The following is a 17,446-nucleotide window of genomic DNA, read 5'->3' on the forward strand; positions in this document are numbered from 1 at the left end:
CCCCCAGACACAGCTCTCACTAGCAGATGTAGCAGCCTAGTTCAGCCTGGCCCACCCCCAGCCCTCATGTGAACTGGCAGGTGCTACAGTCAAACCTGACCTAGCCAGCTCCCTGTCCTGGCTCTTACTCTTATTCATGCCAGTGTGTTCTGGGGGCTAACCCTATTCGGCCTGCCCCCAAACCTGGGTCACACATATGTCAGCAAGTGCTACAGACCAGCCTTGTCTAGCTTGCTTCCAGGCTAGCTCTCATGCTCACCAGCCAGAGCTACAGCCTAGCAGGGGAGCTTCCCAAATTCCCCTTGGCAGGCCCACCGCCAGTATTGGATCTCACTTGTGCCAGTAGGTGCTTCTACCCAGATTGACATGGCCCACACCTATTCCAGCTCTCACTGATGGGTGCTACAGCCTAGCACAGCCTGGCTCACCCCAAGACCCAGCTCACATGTGACACAGTGTGTGCTGTAGCCTAGCCCAGCCAGAACCTATTTTGGCTCCTGTGCCAGTGAGTGCTGCACCTAAACCCAGTTTGATACATCCTCAGACTCAGTCCAGATGCATACCTACACGTGCTATAAACTTGCCCAGCCTGGCCCTCCCACAGCTCTGGCTCTCACATTTGCTAGTGAGAAGCACAGTCCAGAAAGGAAGTCTCCAGAGTTCCCCCACCAGACCTGTTTCCAGCCCTGAATCCTGTGCATGCTGGCAGGTGCTTTCACCGAGCATGACATGGCCCGCCTGCAGTCTCAGCTCTCACTGGTGGGGGTTGCAGCTCAGTCCAACCAGTCAGAACCCATATCCTGTCCTTCCTCTTGTGCATGCCAGTAGGCACTAAGGCCTGGCCCAGCCTGGCCTGTCCCCAGACCTGGCTTACACAAATGCTGATGAGTCCTGTAAACTTGCCTGGCCTGGCATACCCCCAGCCTCAGCTTTTGTGTTCCCCAGCAGGAGCTGTGGCCTAGTAAAGGAGTTTCCCAAACCCCCCCACCAGGCATGCTCCCATTCTCGGATATCACAAATGCCAGTGAGATCACCGGCCCTGCTTGGTATGTTCTGCCCTCAGTGCCAACCCTTGAATGTGCCGTCAGGTGCTGCATCCTGGCCTCACCCAGCCATCTCCCAACTCCAGCTCCCATGAGTGTCAGGTTGATTCCTGTCGGGTAAGTTCTGTGGTCCAGCCTAGCTGTCTATCATTGCTCCCATCTTGCAGCATAAACCAGTGGATGCAATCCTACAGAGGCAAGTCCATAATTCCCCAACAGCATTTTCCCTTAGATCCAGTTCTTTCACATTCTAGTGGGTGCTGCAGTCTAGCCTGACATGGCCCATCCACTGTTCAAACACTCACAGGCAGGAACTGCAGCCTATCCCAGCCAAACATACCCTGTAGCTCCAGCTTTTGTGAGTACCAGCAGGCAGCAGATGATCTATTTAGCCCACTACAGGGCTCACATATGGGCAGGTGCCTTGGCCTGACACAGACATGACCTCCAGTTTCCTCCTTCTAAACCACTCCTTCTCAGCTCTGTTGCCTACCTGCAAAGTGCAGTGGCCTAGCCCATGGTCTACCCCAGATATAATTGCTTCCCTGTCAAACATGGCCACAAACAGGAAGCTGGATGGAAAGTGGAGCAGACACATATCATACAACCAGCACCCATGTGGGATCCTGTCATGTGCAAGACAAAGATTTAGCTACTGTGCTACCACACCACTCCCCAGTCTAAGGTTTAAAAGAATACAAATTTGAGCCCGGCGCAATAGCATAGCAGTTAAGGTCCTCGCCTTGGACGTGCTGGGATCCCATATGGGCTCCGATTCTAATCCCGGCAGCTTCACTTCCATCCAGCTCCCTGCTTGTGGTCTGGGAAAGCAGTTGAGGATGGCCCAGAGCATTGGGACCCTGCACCCACTTGGAGACCCAGAAGAAAGTTCCAGGCTCCTGGCTTCAGATCAGCGCAGCTCCGGCCATTGCGGTCATTTGGAAAGTAAATCTTCGGATGGAAGATCTTCCTCTCTGTCTCTCCTCCCTCTCTGTACATCTGCCTTTCCAATAAAAACAAATAAATCTTTTTTAAAAAAAGAATACAAATTTATTACATTAAAGTATTTCATGAAGATCAGATGGCCAAATGGTTTTTCTATGGTAAAATCCAATTGTTAGCAGGATTGCATTGTTTGGGGGACTCCAGGGAAAAAGCTACGCCCTAGCCATTTTCAGTCTCTGGTGACTACCCATGCTCTTGGACTCATCCACTATCTGAAATGCCAGCAGTGTAGTTTCTTCTTTGCTCCTTTACTTGCATTAACACATTATATTTATTATGCTATCACTCCTACTCCCCTTGATAAGGGACCTTGCTAATTATATCACGCTCATCCAAGTAAGCCAGGGTAAACCCCATTTCAATATCCTTAATCACATCTATAAAGTGTTCTTTGCTAAATAAGGTGATATTCACAGGTTCTGGGATTTAGGACATAGATCTATTTTGGACTAATTATTCAATTTGCTATACATTTTGTCTTGTTTTTATTACCACTCAATTTTAATCCTTTTGTCTTCAACTTTACACACAACAGTGCTCTGTTAGGAAGAAAACCTGCCCAGATCATACTTGAGAACCTCAATGCATTTTTGACTTCATGAAACTCTCCATGTCTAATGGAACACAGTGTTATCCCACTCCTTTGAGATTTTGCAACACCCAAGTAATACACCAATAGCTTAGTTTTTGTGACATCCCTATATAGTCTCATTTTACTATCTCTAATATTCAACATACATATCACATGTTTCATACCCTGAGGAGTTTGAAGGAAAAGTTGTTTTATTAATCTTTGTTTTGCCACTATATATATATATATAGTATATATAGTATATATATATACAGTATATATAGTATATATATTTATATAGTATTTATATATATTTATATAGTATTTATATATATTTATATATATATAAATTTATGTACATATTTATATATAGCATATATATAGTATTTCTCAATACTCAATAAATGAGTGAATCAATCAGTGAGAAATCATATTCTGCATAATATTTTCCGGATTCCTTCTTTCAACAAATGTATCTGTGCTCTAATAATGTCTCAAGTCCTATGTCATTTGCTATAGATACAAAGATCATTGAAACAAAATCTGTACCTTCAAAGAGTCGACAGGCTTGTAGCAGAAACAATGTTTTTTTTAAAGTAAGAATCTCAACTGAATTTGAACTGTGGTAATGCAACAAGGTGGAGGAATCCACCATGGGGGGGTGAGTTTGGGGAGGGGTGGGGGGAATCCCAGTGCCTATAAAACTATGTCACATAATGCAATGTAATCAATTAAAAAATAATAACAATTTTAAAAAGCAAAAAAAAAGTAAATGTGAAGTAGAAAGGCAGTTGATATACTGTGAGTCATGAATTAAATAAAATTGAATGAACACAGTCTTAGATGTTAAAATATCTTTGTAGGAATAATACTGGGAATCACAGCCTCTGATGTGAAGTTTGTGAAGCATTTTGCTTTTCTCTTGTTTCAATAAGTGAAAGTCTAAAAGATTCTTTTTCTTTTCTCTACATGAAATACTCAGCATTTTGTGAATAACTGCTTCACTCTGCATCACAGGTTACTACTGACCATTTTGATTCAAGGAATAATCCTCAGAGCAAACAAAGCAAAAGGCAGCAGGGGGGTGGTTGAGGGTGAGAGAGGAGGAGGGTGGGTCGAGGAAGAGTAACAAGAAGGAAAGAAACAGGGGCAAGGAGACAAGGGAGGGAAATAGAGAGAAGACAGAGAAAAAGTGGGAAATTCAGGCACAACATGCCTGCAGAGTCATAGAAGCCTATTTAGTTAGCCTCGACAGCTTTTCTTCACAAGAAAAGGAATCTCGTTGTCTGCCTGCTGCTAGTCCAGAGGTTTCAATGAAATCATAAGCCCATTAATGATTTAATAAGACTTAATCAAATCCTTAGTTGAGTCATTTTGTTATTATATCCAAAATGATTTAGCACCATGTTTTTAACAAAATGGGTCAAAGAAAACTGTATATTTTACAGAGTAAATCATTTATGGCACTCATTGGTTATTCACTTCTGCTTAAAACACATTTTATAATTCATTAAAGTACCTTTGAAAGCTTAATTATTTTCTCTCCCTAAGGCTTACAATGTGTTTCTGTTAGAAAATTAGACTTGGTACTAAATGTTAAAGTATTGAAAATTTTTCATTTGGCCTGTAGCAGCAAATATATTTATTTAAATTCATTAATTAGAAATAGAATTAATCATGTCTTTGACATATTAAGAATAAAGTTTCAAATATAAACCTAATGATCCCAAATCATCTTTATATTTTCAACTAGTAGACATCATTTCCAGGTGTTCCTGGTGTGTGCTCTGTCAGTAAAATGTGAACTTCTGAATGAAAGTAAAACTTGCAATGAGACTGCCAAAACAGTTCAGATGCCTAGCCTGGAAAAAAATCACGTATTAAATTCAGTTTCTAACAAAATTGATAGAAAGGCTCTCTCTCTCTCTCTCTCTTTCTCTCTCTGTCTTACACACACACACACAAATGCACACACACATACACACCCTTGCTCTACATTTAATATCTATATATGTGTATATATATTTTAAAATGGGGCTACCTTTGTAATACAGTATGTTAAGCCACTTCCCGCTAAATAGGTTTCTCATATGAACTCCTGTTCGAGTCCCAGCTGCTCCATTTCTCATCCAGCTCCCTATTAACATGCCTAGGAAAGCAGTGTAAAATAGAGAAAGTACTTGGACCTCAACACCAAATATGATAGATCCGTATGGCATTCCAGGATCCAGGCTTTGGTTTTGTACAGCACTAGCCATTGAAGATGTTCGGGTAGTGAACCAGTGGATGGAAGATCTGTGTGTTGGGGGGTGTATGTGTGTATGTGTAACTCTGCCTTTCAAATAAATTAATTTAGATAAACCAAAGAAATTGGAAGATAGTTCTGATGACTGTATGAGAAGTAAGCTATACAAAACAAATGTAGCTGAGTTTATGAAGATCCGCACTAGAACAATGGGAGTGAGAATGAAAAAGAAGAGGTGTATTTCACTCACATGTGCACTTTCCTACAAACTAGAGATGATTCAAACAAAAGACTGAGAATAAAAATGACAGCAATAAATGAAATAGCATGAATTCAAACATCCAGCAAGTAATATTGCTGTACACACATCTCTTACTGTCATAGTCATACATCATTTCAGGTTTTTTCTTTTAGCAAAAAGCACTCCATGTAATTTCAAAATACACTCACTTCTCTGTGTCCACAAGCTCTACATTTATGGGTTCAATCAATCTCGGAGCAAAATTATTCAAAAAACCATTTTGACACATCACAACTAGATAGCTGAGTAGAGAGTCACTTTACTCTTCTCAGCCACACAAAAATACCTGGAAGAAAAAGGAAGATTCACTCTTCCAGGAGATTGGATAAAGAGAAAAATCAGTAAAATGATGATGAGAACTTAAAAAAGCAGAGAAATTCCAAAATCCAGTAGTTCCCACTCCACTGTTACCCTGGATAAGGTGTAGGGCAGCAGGCAAGGGACATGGGGACAGAATGCCATCTTGCTGGGCAAAGGTAAGCAGAAGGTACCATGTACCCTGTCATTGCTGCAAACCAGTAGGCTTAACTACAAGAGAATTTTACTCTCCTCACTGACTTTAAATTTAGCCTAGAAACCTAACAGGGTTTCATTGTAGTAGAGCAAGTTAAGTCCCAGCTGCTTCATTTCCGATCTAGGTCCCTACTAACTGGCTTCGGAAAGTAGAAGATGGTTCGAGTGCTTGGGGCTCTGCACCCATGTGGGAGATCTGCAGGAAGCTCCTGGCTTTGACCTGGCGCAGCCCCAGCCATTGCAGACTTCTCAGGAATGAACACTCCACCAATTCATTAAAGTCTTAGGATACAAAACCAGCATACAAACCCAACATTTTGTACACCAATAATGATTCCTGTTGAAAGGAAAACTGAGAAATTCTATTGACAACAGCTACAAATTTTAAGAGTAAATTTAATCCAATAATGAAAGATCTCTGACAAGTATTATAAAATGCTGATGAAAGAGATCAACAAGGACACAAAAAATAGATTTATTTCCTACTCATGGATTAAAAGAATTAATATCATTGAAATTCCCATGCCAGCTAAAGAAATACATAGATTAAACGTAATTTCCACCAAAATACCAATGACAATCTCTAGAGAATTAGAAAGATATACTAAAGCTAATTTGGAGTTGCAGAAGATACTAAATAACTGAAGCCATCTTGAAAGGAAAAAAAAAAATCAATCTGGTCGCATCACAGTTCCTGACTTAAATGAATACAACAACATTGCAAGAATTAAAACAGCATTATACTGGGCCCGGTGCAGTAGTCTAGTGGCTAAAGTCCTTGTCTTGAACACGTCAGGATCTCATAGGGGCGCTGCTTCTAATACCAGCAGCTACACTTCCCATCCAGCTCCCTGCCTGTGACCTGGGAAAGCAGTCGAGGACGGCCCAAAGCCTTGGAACCCTGCAACTGCCTGGGAGACACAGAAGAGGCTCCGGGGTCCTGGCTTTGGATTGGCTCAGCTCCTTCTGTTGTGGCCACTTGGTGAGCAAATCATTGGACGGAAGATCTTCCTCTCTGTCTTTCCTCCTCTATGTATATCTGGCTTTCCAATTAAAAAAAAAAAACATTATTCTAGCATGAAAACCAACACATACCAATGGAACAGAATAGAGTGTAGATATTAATCAAGATACATACATACAAATGACTTTTAATGAAGATGTTAAGAACATATATTGCAAATAGTCTTTTGAATACCAGTTTTCTCTGGTGCTGAAAAGTCTTGACATATACATGTAGAAGAATCCCCGCTTCTCACCACAACCAAAAGTCAAGTCAAGACGAATCAAACAGCTAAATGTGAGACTTGAAAATCTGAAAATGCTAGAAGAAAGCACAGGGAACACAACTTAAGATATTGGTGAAGGAAATGATTTCTTGTATAAGACCACAAAACTGCTGGGCCCGGCGTGGTAGTCTAGTGACTAAAGTCCTTGCCTTGAAAGCTCCGGGATCCCATATGGGTGCCGGTTCTAATCCCGGAGGCCCTGCATCCCATCCAGCTCCCTGCTTGTGGCCTGGGAAAGCAGTTGAGGATGGCCCAAAGCCTTGGGACCTTGCACCCATGTGGGAGACCCGGAGGAAGTTCCTGGCTCCTGGCTTCAGATCGGCTCAGCACCAGCCATTGCGCTCACTTGGTGAGTGAACCATTGGATGGAAGATCTTCCTCTCTGTCTCTCCTCCTCTCTGTATATCTGACTTTGCAATAAAAATAAATAAAGCTTTAAAAAAAAAAGACCACAGAAGTGCAGCAACAGGGCCTGGTGGCGTGGCCTAGTGGCTAAGGTCCTCGCCTTGAATGCGCCAGGATCCCATATGGTCGCTGGTTCTAATCCCGGCAGCTCCACTTCCTCTCTATCTCTCCTCCTCTCTGTATATCTGACTTTGTAATAAAAAAATAAAAAAAAAGTGCAGCAACAGCAGTAACACTAGGCAAATGGGCTTATATGAAACTTAAAAGCTTATGTACAGCAAAAGGAACAATAAATTAATTCAATGAAAAGATCCCCGAAAGAATGGGAGTAAATATTTGCAAGTTACTTAATCTGACAAATGATTAATAACAGTAATATATCAGGAATTTTTAAAATTCAACAACAAAAAGCAGCCAACTCAGTAAGGAAATAAGCAAAGACCTGAATAGACAATTTTCAAAAGGAGACATACAAGTGGTCAACAAATGTAAGGAAACCATGCTCAGAATCGATAATCACCAGGGAAATGTAAATCAATAACAATAAAATGTACCCTCGCCGCTGTTAGAATGGCTATTATCAGAAAGACAGAAAGTAACAAGGTCTGTTGAGGAAATGGATAAAGGAGATGTATATACTATTTCTTGGAATGTAAATTAATGCAGCCACTATGAAAATCATTATAGAAAATTCTTTAACAAAAAAGCTAGAAAGCACACCAGTCGGACCACATTAGAGCTGGGTTTAGAGTTGGACCAGACAGAGCTGGGCTGTAGCACCTAACATTAAGAGCCAGAATGAGTACGGGCTGGCCTGCCAAGGCCACTCTTCCTGCCAGGACAGGAGGTGGACCACGTCAGGATATGCCAAGAACCCACCAGTGTGCATGAGATCTGCCACTGGGAGGTGACCTGGTAGAGGAGTTTCGGAAAATCCTCTGTCAGGATGCAGTCCCTGAAGGTGACTGCAAGAACCAAGCTGGAAGCAGCCAAGACCAAGCCAGGTTACACTACATGCTGGCATACATGTGGGTCAGGCCTGGGGACAAGACAGGCTGGGCCAATGCATTACAGCAACGGCATATGTGACAACCCCGACAGGGTACTGTTCTTGTAGGGCCACAACACCAGCCAGTTCACTTTAGGGCTGAAACTGAGAGCTGGCGGGGATGAGCTAGGCTGTAGCACCCACCAGAATGAGCTGGGTCTGGGGGCAGGCAGGGCAGAGCCAGGCTACAGCATCTACCACAATGGTGAATGCCAAGATGACGTAAGACATGCTGATCTGGGCCCCAGCACCCACCAGCACATGTTAGATCCAGGGGATGTGGCAAGCTAGTTAGAGGGGCTGCAAGGACTCTCCTGTTGGACTGCTGCTCTTATTGGTGATTGTTATAGCTGGGACTGAGGATAGACCAGGCTCTGCAGGGATACAAAACCCATTGGCCTGCATGTGAGCCGGGTTAAGGGGAGAGCCAAGCTGGGCTAAGCGACCACATCTACTGGTGCATGCATGACCCAGAGTAAATGCAGGTTGATCAAGCTTTGCCGCAGCATTGGCTAGCAGGTGTTGGAAATGTGGGCAAGTCCTGTCAGGTCAGCCCAAAGAACCCAAAGTGTGAGATCTTGGTCTATGAGAGAGCCTAGTAGGGGAATTTGGGGCACCCTTCTGTTGGGTTGCCACTCGACAAGTGAACATGAGAACCAGGGGTAGAGGGAGGCCAAGCTGATCAGACAGTGGTACCCGCCAGCATAAGTGTAGGCTGGATAGTGGGGTTGGACAGGATGAGCTAGGCTGCAACAGCCATTGATGTGTTCGAAGAGCCAAATGGGATGTGGGAGAGACTGGACCAGTCTGATGCACATATCAGCATACACAGGAACCATGGATGCAAGTGGGTCTGGTGGGATTTCTGGGGTTCACTCTGGCCAGGCTGCAGTTTTTGCTGGTTTGTGTGAGAACCAAGTGTGTGGGAGGCAGGGTTAGGCTGGGCTATAACATCCATTGGTCCGTGTATGAGATGGTGCTGGAGACTGAATTGGTCGGGCAACTGCAACCACTAGTGCATATAGGTTGATGCAAGTGATGGACTAAGCTGGATCTTGCACCACTGGCACACACAGGAGTCAGGAATGAGGTCAACTCTGGCAAGGTTTCTTTGGGGCTCCTCTAACTGGACCACTGGTCTCAAAACCACTACCACGGGGAAAATCATAAGATGTCTGGTTTGACTGTAGAATGCATGTATCAGAACTGAATCTCCTCAGTTGTTGAAGCCTGTGCAGTGAACGGCAGGCCCAAATGCTCATGGGGGACATGACAACCCATTCATTCAAGCCTACAGAACATGGGGGCCAGAACAAATTAGACAGCTTTCCTGTCTAAGCTTTTACAGCAAGTATCTGGTGACTTAGTCAATGGACCTTGGGAGGATTTCTTCAACTTTGGTGCAACAAAATCAATGGCATCTCAGCACTATAGAAACTACTTAAGCAGTATCCTCAGAACATGCTCTACCTCAGGAACTCTGACATGACATTAGGTGGCTTTCCCCCATTTTTCAGTACTGATGCCGATGGCCTGCTGGGAGTGGCCCTGTCCCCTTCTCTCCCCACTCTCCACCAGTAAAAAAAAAGAAAAAAAGAAAGAAAGAAAGAAAAGAAAAAAAGGAGATTGGAAGCAGTTGTCTTACCCACTTCCCCCATTCCTCTGCTCTCCGCACCTGAATCAGTGGTCCACATGGTTGTGCATCATTTTTAACTATGTAAACATCATCAAAAATAAGTTTGTTATCTAAGAAAAAACAAAAAAAATCTTTAGAATAAAGAAGGATTTTCTGAGGATAGATACAAAAAAGGAAAGTTCACCCACTCAGCCTTTCAAAAAACAAATACATCTTCAAATGGTTATTTTCTTTGAAGTCTGGAAATAAATATTAGCAAAAAACTGCATGTATTTCTGCTTTTTACCAAAGATATATATTTCAGCTCTAATTCATGAAGATAGCCTTCTCTTTCTAAAAGTCATTTTTATAATTGATACTGATGATTACAATCTACTTGTTATAAAATTATATTTATGCTGTGATTTCTTTCTACACGGATATTACATTGGCCAGCATCATTTGTTGAATTTATCATCTTTTCTATACCTTATGGCAATTTGCAAACTTTGTTCTTTTCATTCAAAATGGCTTCATCAATCTTAGAAGTTTTTACTACTATATGAACTCCTGAGCCAGATAATGACCTCAAAAACTTCTGCTAGGATTTGGAATACTTTTTAGCAGTTTTCATGTTTTTTTTTTCTCTTACTTCACTCCTCCTTGTTAAGTCCCTTACTTATTTCTTTAATTTGCATTTTGAAAATAAATTTGTAGGATATTTTTCCTAATAGGTTTTCCATGAAAAACATATTTAGAAAATATGAAGAAACGATTCTTTTATTGTTCATAATTATTTTTTTCAATTCTTTTATTCTTATTAGGAAATCAGATATACAGAAAAGAGGAGAGACAGAAAGATCTTCCATCCAGTGGTTCACTCACCAAGTGACTGCAATGGCTGGTGCTGAGCCGATCTGCAGCCAGGATCCAGGAGCTTCTTCTGGGTCTCCCACACAGGTGCAGGATCCCAAGACTTTGGGCCATCTTCAACTGCCCTCCCAGGTCACAGGCAGGGAGCTGGATGGGAAGTGTAGCTGCCAGGATTAGAACCGGTGCCCATATGGGATCCTGGCGCATGCAAGGCAAGGACTTTAGCCGCTAGGCTATCATACCAGGCCCGATAATTATTCTTTATCTACAGCTCAAAGCGCAGACAATCTGTGCAGTGATTAAGGTGCCATTTGGGATATCTCATTTTGAGACCTCTGGATTCAGTCCTGAGTCAGTTCCTAATTCCAGCTTCCCAACAATCTGCATCCTGGAAAGTAGAACATAGCCCACGAGGCAGCAGGTGAAGACTCAAACAGGTAGTTCCTAGTCACTCCACTTTTCGAAGTTCCTGTCGCTGGTCTCTCAGCTTTTGCTGTTAACAGTAATGTGAAGTGAACCGGTAGATGGAAGACCTCTGTCTGACTTAGTAAACATAATACAACAGCGACCGACTTTATTGCATTGGGGGTAATCCACCACATGCAACATTAACATCTGAGACCCAACTGCTCCACTCCTGACCCAGCCCCTTGCTAATGTGTCTCAGGATGCAGCAAAAGATGACGCAGTCCTTGGGACCCTTCACACATGTGGAAGACACAAAAGAAACTACTGGCTTCTGGTTTCATCCCAGCCCTGACCTGGCCATCGTAGCCATTTGCAGAAGTGAACCACCAGATAGGAAATCTCTGTCTCTCACTCGCTCGCTCTCGCTCTTGCTTTCTCTCTCTCTCTGCCTTTCAAATAAATAAATCTCTTTTTTTAATAAAATTAAAACCACACATTTGAGATCAAAAGTAAACAAAAGCAAATTAATGTAGTTCTCAAATTCTGTATTTTCTCTTGAATCAATTTTAGTCAAATATTTTTCTATAAACATGAATTTTTATCTAAGCTTTGAGGCCTCTACAGAGGACACGTGGTACAGGCTGTGGTGTCTGCAATGCTCCATGCTAGCAAGCCTAACTCCGAACTCGCATGTGGCCTGGAGCCTCGGTTTGACCCATAAATGTCTTCTGGTCTCTCCCCTTCAAAGCCCCAGGTCTCAGTCGTCTTGCTTACCTACAAGAACAGTGGACTTCCGTAACAACCTTTTATATATATATATATATATATATATATATATATATATATATATATATATATATAAAATTCTTCGATTTTTTAAAAAAGATTTGTTTTATTTCTTGTTGGAAAGTCAGATATACAGAGAGGAGAAAAGATAGAGAGGAAGATCTTCGTCCTCTGGTTCAATCCCCAAGTGACCACAACAGCTAGAAGCTGAGCCAATCCAAAGCCAAGAGCCAGGAGCTTCTTCCCGGTCTCCCACGTGGGTGCAGGGTCCCAAGGCTTTGGGCCGTCCTCGACTGCTTTCCCAGGCCACAAGCAGGGAGCTGGATGGGAAGTGGAGCTGCCGAGATTAGAACCGGCGCCCATACGTGACGAGGGCTTTAGCCACTAGGCTACCATGCCAGGCCCTTCAATTTTTTTTTTTTAACTCTATACATTTCAATGCTTCTGTAACTAATATTACTAAAGCTTTCTTCTTTTACTTAAAAACACTGACATTTTTTAAATATTTATTTTGGTACTTTGAAGAAACCAGATGATTTTGTCAGTTTTCTGGCATTTGTTTCTGTATTGATAATGTTTTAATTTTATTTTTTTTCATTCTATTTTCTTGAAGTCTATTTTTTATAATTTATAGTCATTTAATTAACACTTTCTTCTCAGTCTTTCTGTTTTTTAAAGTGGAAACTTTTCTGTACATAAACATCTCTCTAAGTATCATTTTAATTGCCCTTTATAACTCTGATATATTAAATTTCCATTTTAAGCAATTCTAAACATATTCTAATTTCAAATAGCATTTTTCCTCAGACCCATACGATTTCAGTAGTGAGGTATGAAACCTACAGTTGTATTTTGGCTAAATTCTTTCTAGTTAGCTTGCATTACATTAAAATTCACACAGTCCATTTGATCAATTTTCTTAATGTACATTATTACTTTAAAAGGTCACATAATCTAATTATTACTCACAGACCTATTTGTTAAATCAAATGCCTAGTTCTATTTCTCACATGTTTTTATTTTAATAAGTCTTTGATCCAATCCCTCAAGGTTAAATACCACATGTTTGCCTTAATTTAAGATGATATGATGTTATGTATAACATGTTATGTTATGTATGTTATATGTTGTGTATAAACTAAAATTGAAATGTCAATGAGGTGGTCACAGAAGGTGGTTAAGAACTTGCATTTACTTTTAACATATTGGTTACTCATTACTATGTCAATTAATTCCATAATGATGTAAATTTTTGCTGATGGTATGTTGGAGCTTTTAATTGATCGGGATGATACTCTGCTGGCTCTGTCTTCAAACCAGAGAAGGTCTACCTAAGAAGCCGTTGAACTTGACTGGACAATAAGATGCTGGACTCTATGTTTGGTATATGCTTGCAATGGGGGATTCTCAACTGAACTTGAACTGTGGTTATGCAACAAGGTGGAGGAATCCACCATGGTGGGAGGGTTTGGGGAGAGGTGGGGAGAATCCCAGTACCTATGAAACTGTGTCACATAATACAAGGTAATTAATGAATAAAAAAAAAAAAAAGAAAGCAGTGCAGGAAGGCCCAAAGCTTTGGGACCCTGAACCGGCATGGGAAACCCAGAAGAAGCCCCTGCTCCTTGGCTCTTGGCTTCAGATCAGCTCAGCTCTAGCTATTGAGGCCACTTGGAAAGTGAATCAGCGGACAGAAGATCTTTCTATAATTCCTTTTCTCTGTAATCTGCTTTTCCAATAAAAACAAACAAATCTTTAAAAAAAATAAATCTTAGATTCATTGATTTTTGACAGTTGTTTTAATTCTTATTATGGTTGTAAATTTGCCACTTTCTCATTATGCAGTAAAATTTTATTCTGTATGTGATGCATCTATCTTCACCATATAGGTTTTATTTTTAATCATTATGTAATAATTCCCTGTATCCCTAATAATGCTGCATTTTATGATAAAATTAAAATAGATCATATTCTCCTGATCTTTGCTTTCCACCCTTCAATGTTTTAGGTCTTAGTCTTTTTTTAAAATGAAGTCAGTTTTATTAATGTGCGTGCAAGTGGTTCCCTAAGCCATCCAGTCCAGTGATTCACTAGGATAACTCACAGGACTCAGCCTGTGCTTGCATTCATGGCTATGATTTACTGCACTAAATCAATGTAGAGTAAAATCAATGAAGAGCAAAAGCAGATGATGTGAAGTTAAGAAGTGTAAGTTTCCAGGAGCCCTATTCCCATGGCTCTCTCCTTGGAGTCTAACAGGATTTGCGTAATTCTGTCATCAAACGGTGACAAGTATTGTCTACCAGTGAAGCTCATGAAAGTCTTAGTGCCCAAGGATTTTACTGAAGGGGTATCAAATAGGCACATTCTGCCTAGCATATGCTAAGATACCATACTCTCCAAAGGAAAGCAGGTGTTCAGAATAAACCGTATTGTTGATGTAAGCTAGGAACAGAATACTACTCTGATCATTTATGGAATAACGGAAATATGCCTCAAATCCAAGTTCCCAGATGCCAGCCAAGAGCCAAACTTGCAAATAGGCCTTTTTTAAGAACCACAATAGTGAGCACGCTTACCATGTTAACTTTTCACTAGATGTTGTATAATTCTAAGGTATATATGAAACCACCACCATAATCTACACTTAAATCCTTTACTCAAAATGATTAAATTGGTACCCTTTAGTAGTACACCTCTTTCTGGCCCATTTCTAGATGCTATTCACCACTAATCTGACTTTTGTTCATCAACTTTGGCATATTCTAGAAGGATACATATTCATAATTAGCAAGTTACATACTGGCTAATTAGCATAAAACTCTTGGTATTTATCTGTTTTATTTACTATAATGGCAATTTATTCCTTTTTAACATTTGCATCTTCCATTTTATGGCTATACAATATTTTTATGCTCATTTTACCTGTTATCATATTGAAATATATGTTGGTGGGTTTTTTTTCAAAGTTGTGAGCAATTTTAAATAAGCTCCTACAAACAGTTTCTTCAGACATATCTAGAAGCAGAATTGGCAAGCTGACATATAGTATTTTTCCTTACCAGAAATGGTTTGGGATCAGGATTTTTTTTCCAGATTTTGGAATATTTTCACATATGTAATGTTGCACACTGTTTTTGGGAACCTAGCCTAAACACAAAATTCATTCATGATTCACACACATCTCATATACCTAAAGGTTATTTAATTCAGTATTTTAAATATGCCTGTGCTTTCGTCCCGACCGGTCACACAGTCAGGTGTGAAATTTTGTGCTTGTAGCATTAGGTTACCATTCAAACTGCATTGGATTTTGGAAGATTTCAGACTGCAGATGTTCAAATTAGTGATGCTAGGATTGTAATAAGCAAGCGCTTGGTTTGTTTTATAAGAAACTAATGAATTACTTCCCAAAATGTTGTCACATTTTGCATTCCTGTCAGAAATTATTAAAAGTTCCAGGTTTTTTCTTTTCTTTTTTTTTTTTTTTGCATGCTTGTTAGATGGTACTATTGTGTTACATTCTTTCCAAAATTTACATATTTTAATAGCTGTGCAATGATATCTCATTGTACTTTTAGTTTGCATTTTCCCAGGGATTAATCATAGTGTATATTATTTTAATGTCTTTATTACTCACTTGCATCTGTTGTGTGTTTCACATGCATTTTTGTCCTGTTAATTTTGAGTTTTGAGATCTTTTTGTATTCTATATGCAGGCCCTTTTCTCTATATGTGCCTTTCAAAGAAAAATACTTTTTAATGTTTTGAAATATTCATTTTTATTGATTTGAAAGGCAGAGTTACAGAGAGAAAGGTCTTCCATTCACTACCCAAATGGCCACGACTTTCAGGGCTTGGTTAGGCCAAAGACAGAAGCCAGGAGGAGCTTTTCTGGCTTTCCCACATGGGTGGAAGGATTCAAGCACGTAGGCCAATCTTCACGGCTTTCCCAGATGCATTATTAAGGAGCTGGATTGGCTTTGGAACAGCTAATACTCAAATCGGTCTGACATCACAGGTGATGGCTTTACTCAATAAGCTACAACACCAGCCTTAATTTTGATAATGTCCAATTTATCATTTTGTATTTTAGTGAATTACAATTTTTATGTCATAACTAAGAATGCTTTAACCAAAACAATGGAACAAAAATGTTCTCCAATGTTTTATCCTACAAGTTTTAATTTAGGTTTCAATTTAAGCTATAATCATTTCAAATTAATTTTTGCACTTCTGTGCAAATAAGAATTACACATGTCAAATGGAGTACTGTGTGATGTTTCAATATGAATACATTATATATTTACATTTATTGGCTAGAGTATCTGTTTCCCCGAACATTTAACATTTTTATTTGTGGTGAAAACATCAAAATATCAGGAACCCGTATTATGGCAGAGCAATTTAAGTTATCACTTGTGATGACAACATCCTCTATCAAAGTGCTAGTTCAAGTCCTAGTGTCTATGGTTATGATTCAGGTTCTGCTAGGACAGCTGGGAAGGTAGTGGAACAAGGACAAAGAACTTGGGAGCCTCAGATTCAGTCTCTGACTCTTAGATTCAACCTGGCCCTGCCCTGACTGTTACAACCTTTGGAGACTAGATTAGCAGGTGGAAGATTCATTGTGATTCTCTCATTCAATCTCTGTCTCTCTCATTCTTTCCTCCCTCCCTCACTACCCCCTTCTCTATTAACTTTGCCTTTTAGTTTTAAAAAAATTACAGTTCAAGGACTATTGCCACAGAATATCAGAATAATCCTCAGCCTGATGTTGGCATCCCACATGGGCACCAGTTCATGTCCTGGCTGCTCCACTTCCAATCCAGTTCTCTGTTTATGGCCTGGGAAAGCAGTGGAGGTTCTTGGGACCCTGCACTCTACTGGGAAACATGGAAGAAATTCCTGGCTTTGGATCAGCTCTGCTCTGGCTCTTGTGGCCTTTTGGAGAATGAACCAGCAGATGGAAGATCTCTCTGTGTGTCTCTGCTTCTCTCCAAAACTTTGTACAGATATAATTAGATCAATAAATCCATCTGTCTCTTTTCCATATTCAGCCTCTTGTAACCAACATTCTGCATTTATATCTATGAAATGCTCACTTTCCAGGCTCCACATGAGTGAGGCCATGTAGTTTTGATCGTTCTGTATTTGAATTATCTAACATAATAATCTGCAGTTCCATATATACTGATATGAGCCAATAAAATGTATCCTTTTCATGGATGAGTGTTATTTTATTTAGTGTATGTACCACATAAATACAGACATATCTTCAACACATTGACTTCATTTTTGTGGGGTATGTGTATCAACTAGTTACAGTGCTAGTCCATATTAT

Source organism: Ochotona princeps, chromosome X, assembly GCF_030435755.1.
Source record: "Ochotona princeps isolate mOchPri1 chromosome X, mOchPri1.hap1, whole genome shotgun sequence".
NCBI classification, from domain to species: domain Eukaryota; kingdom Metazoa; phylum Chordata; class Mammalia; order Lagomorpha; family Ochotonidae; genus Ochotona; species Ochotona princeps.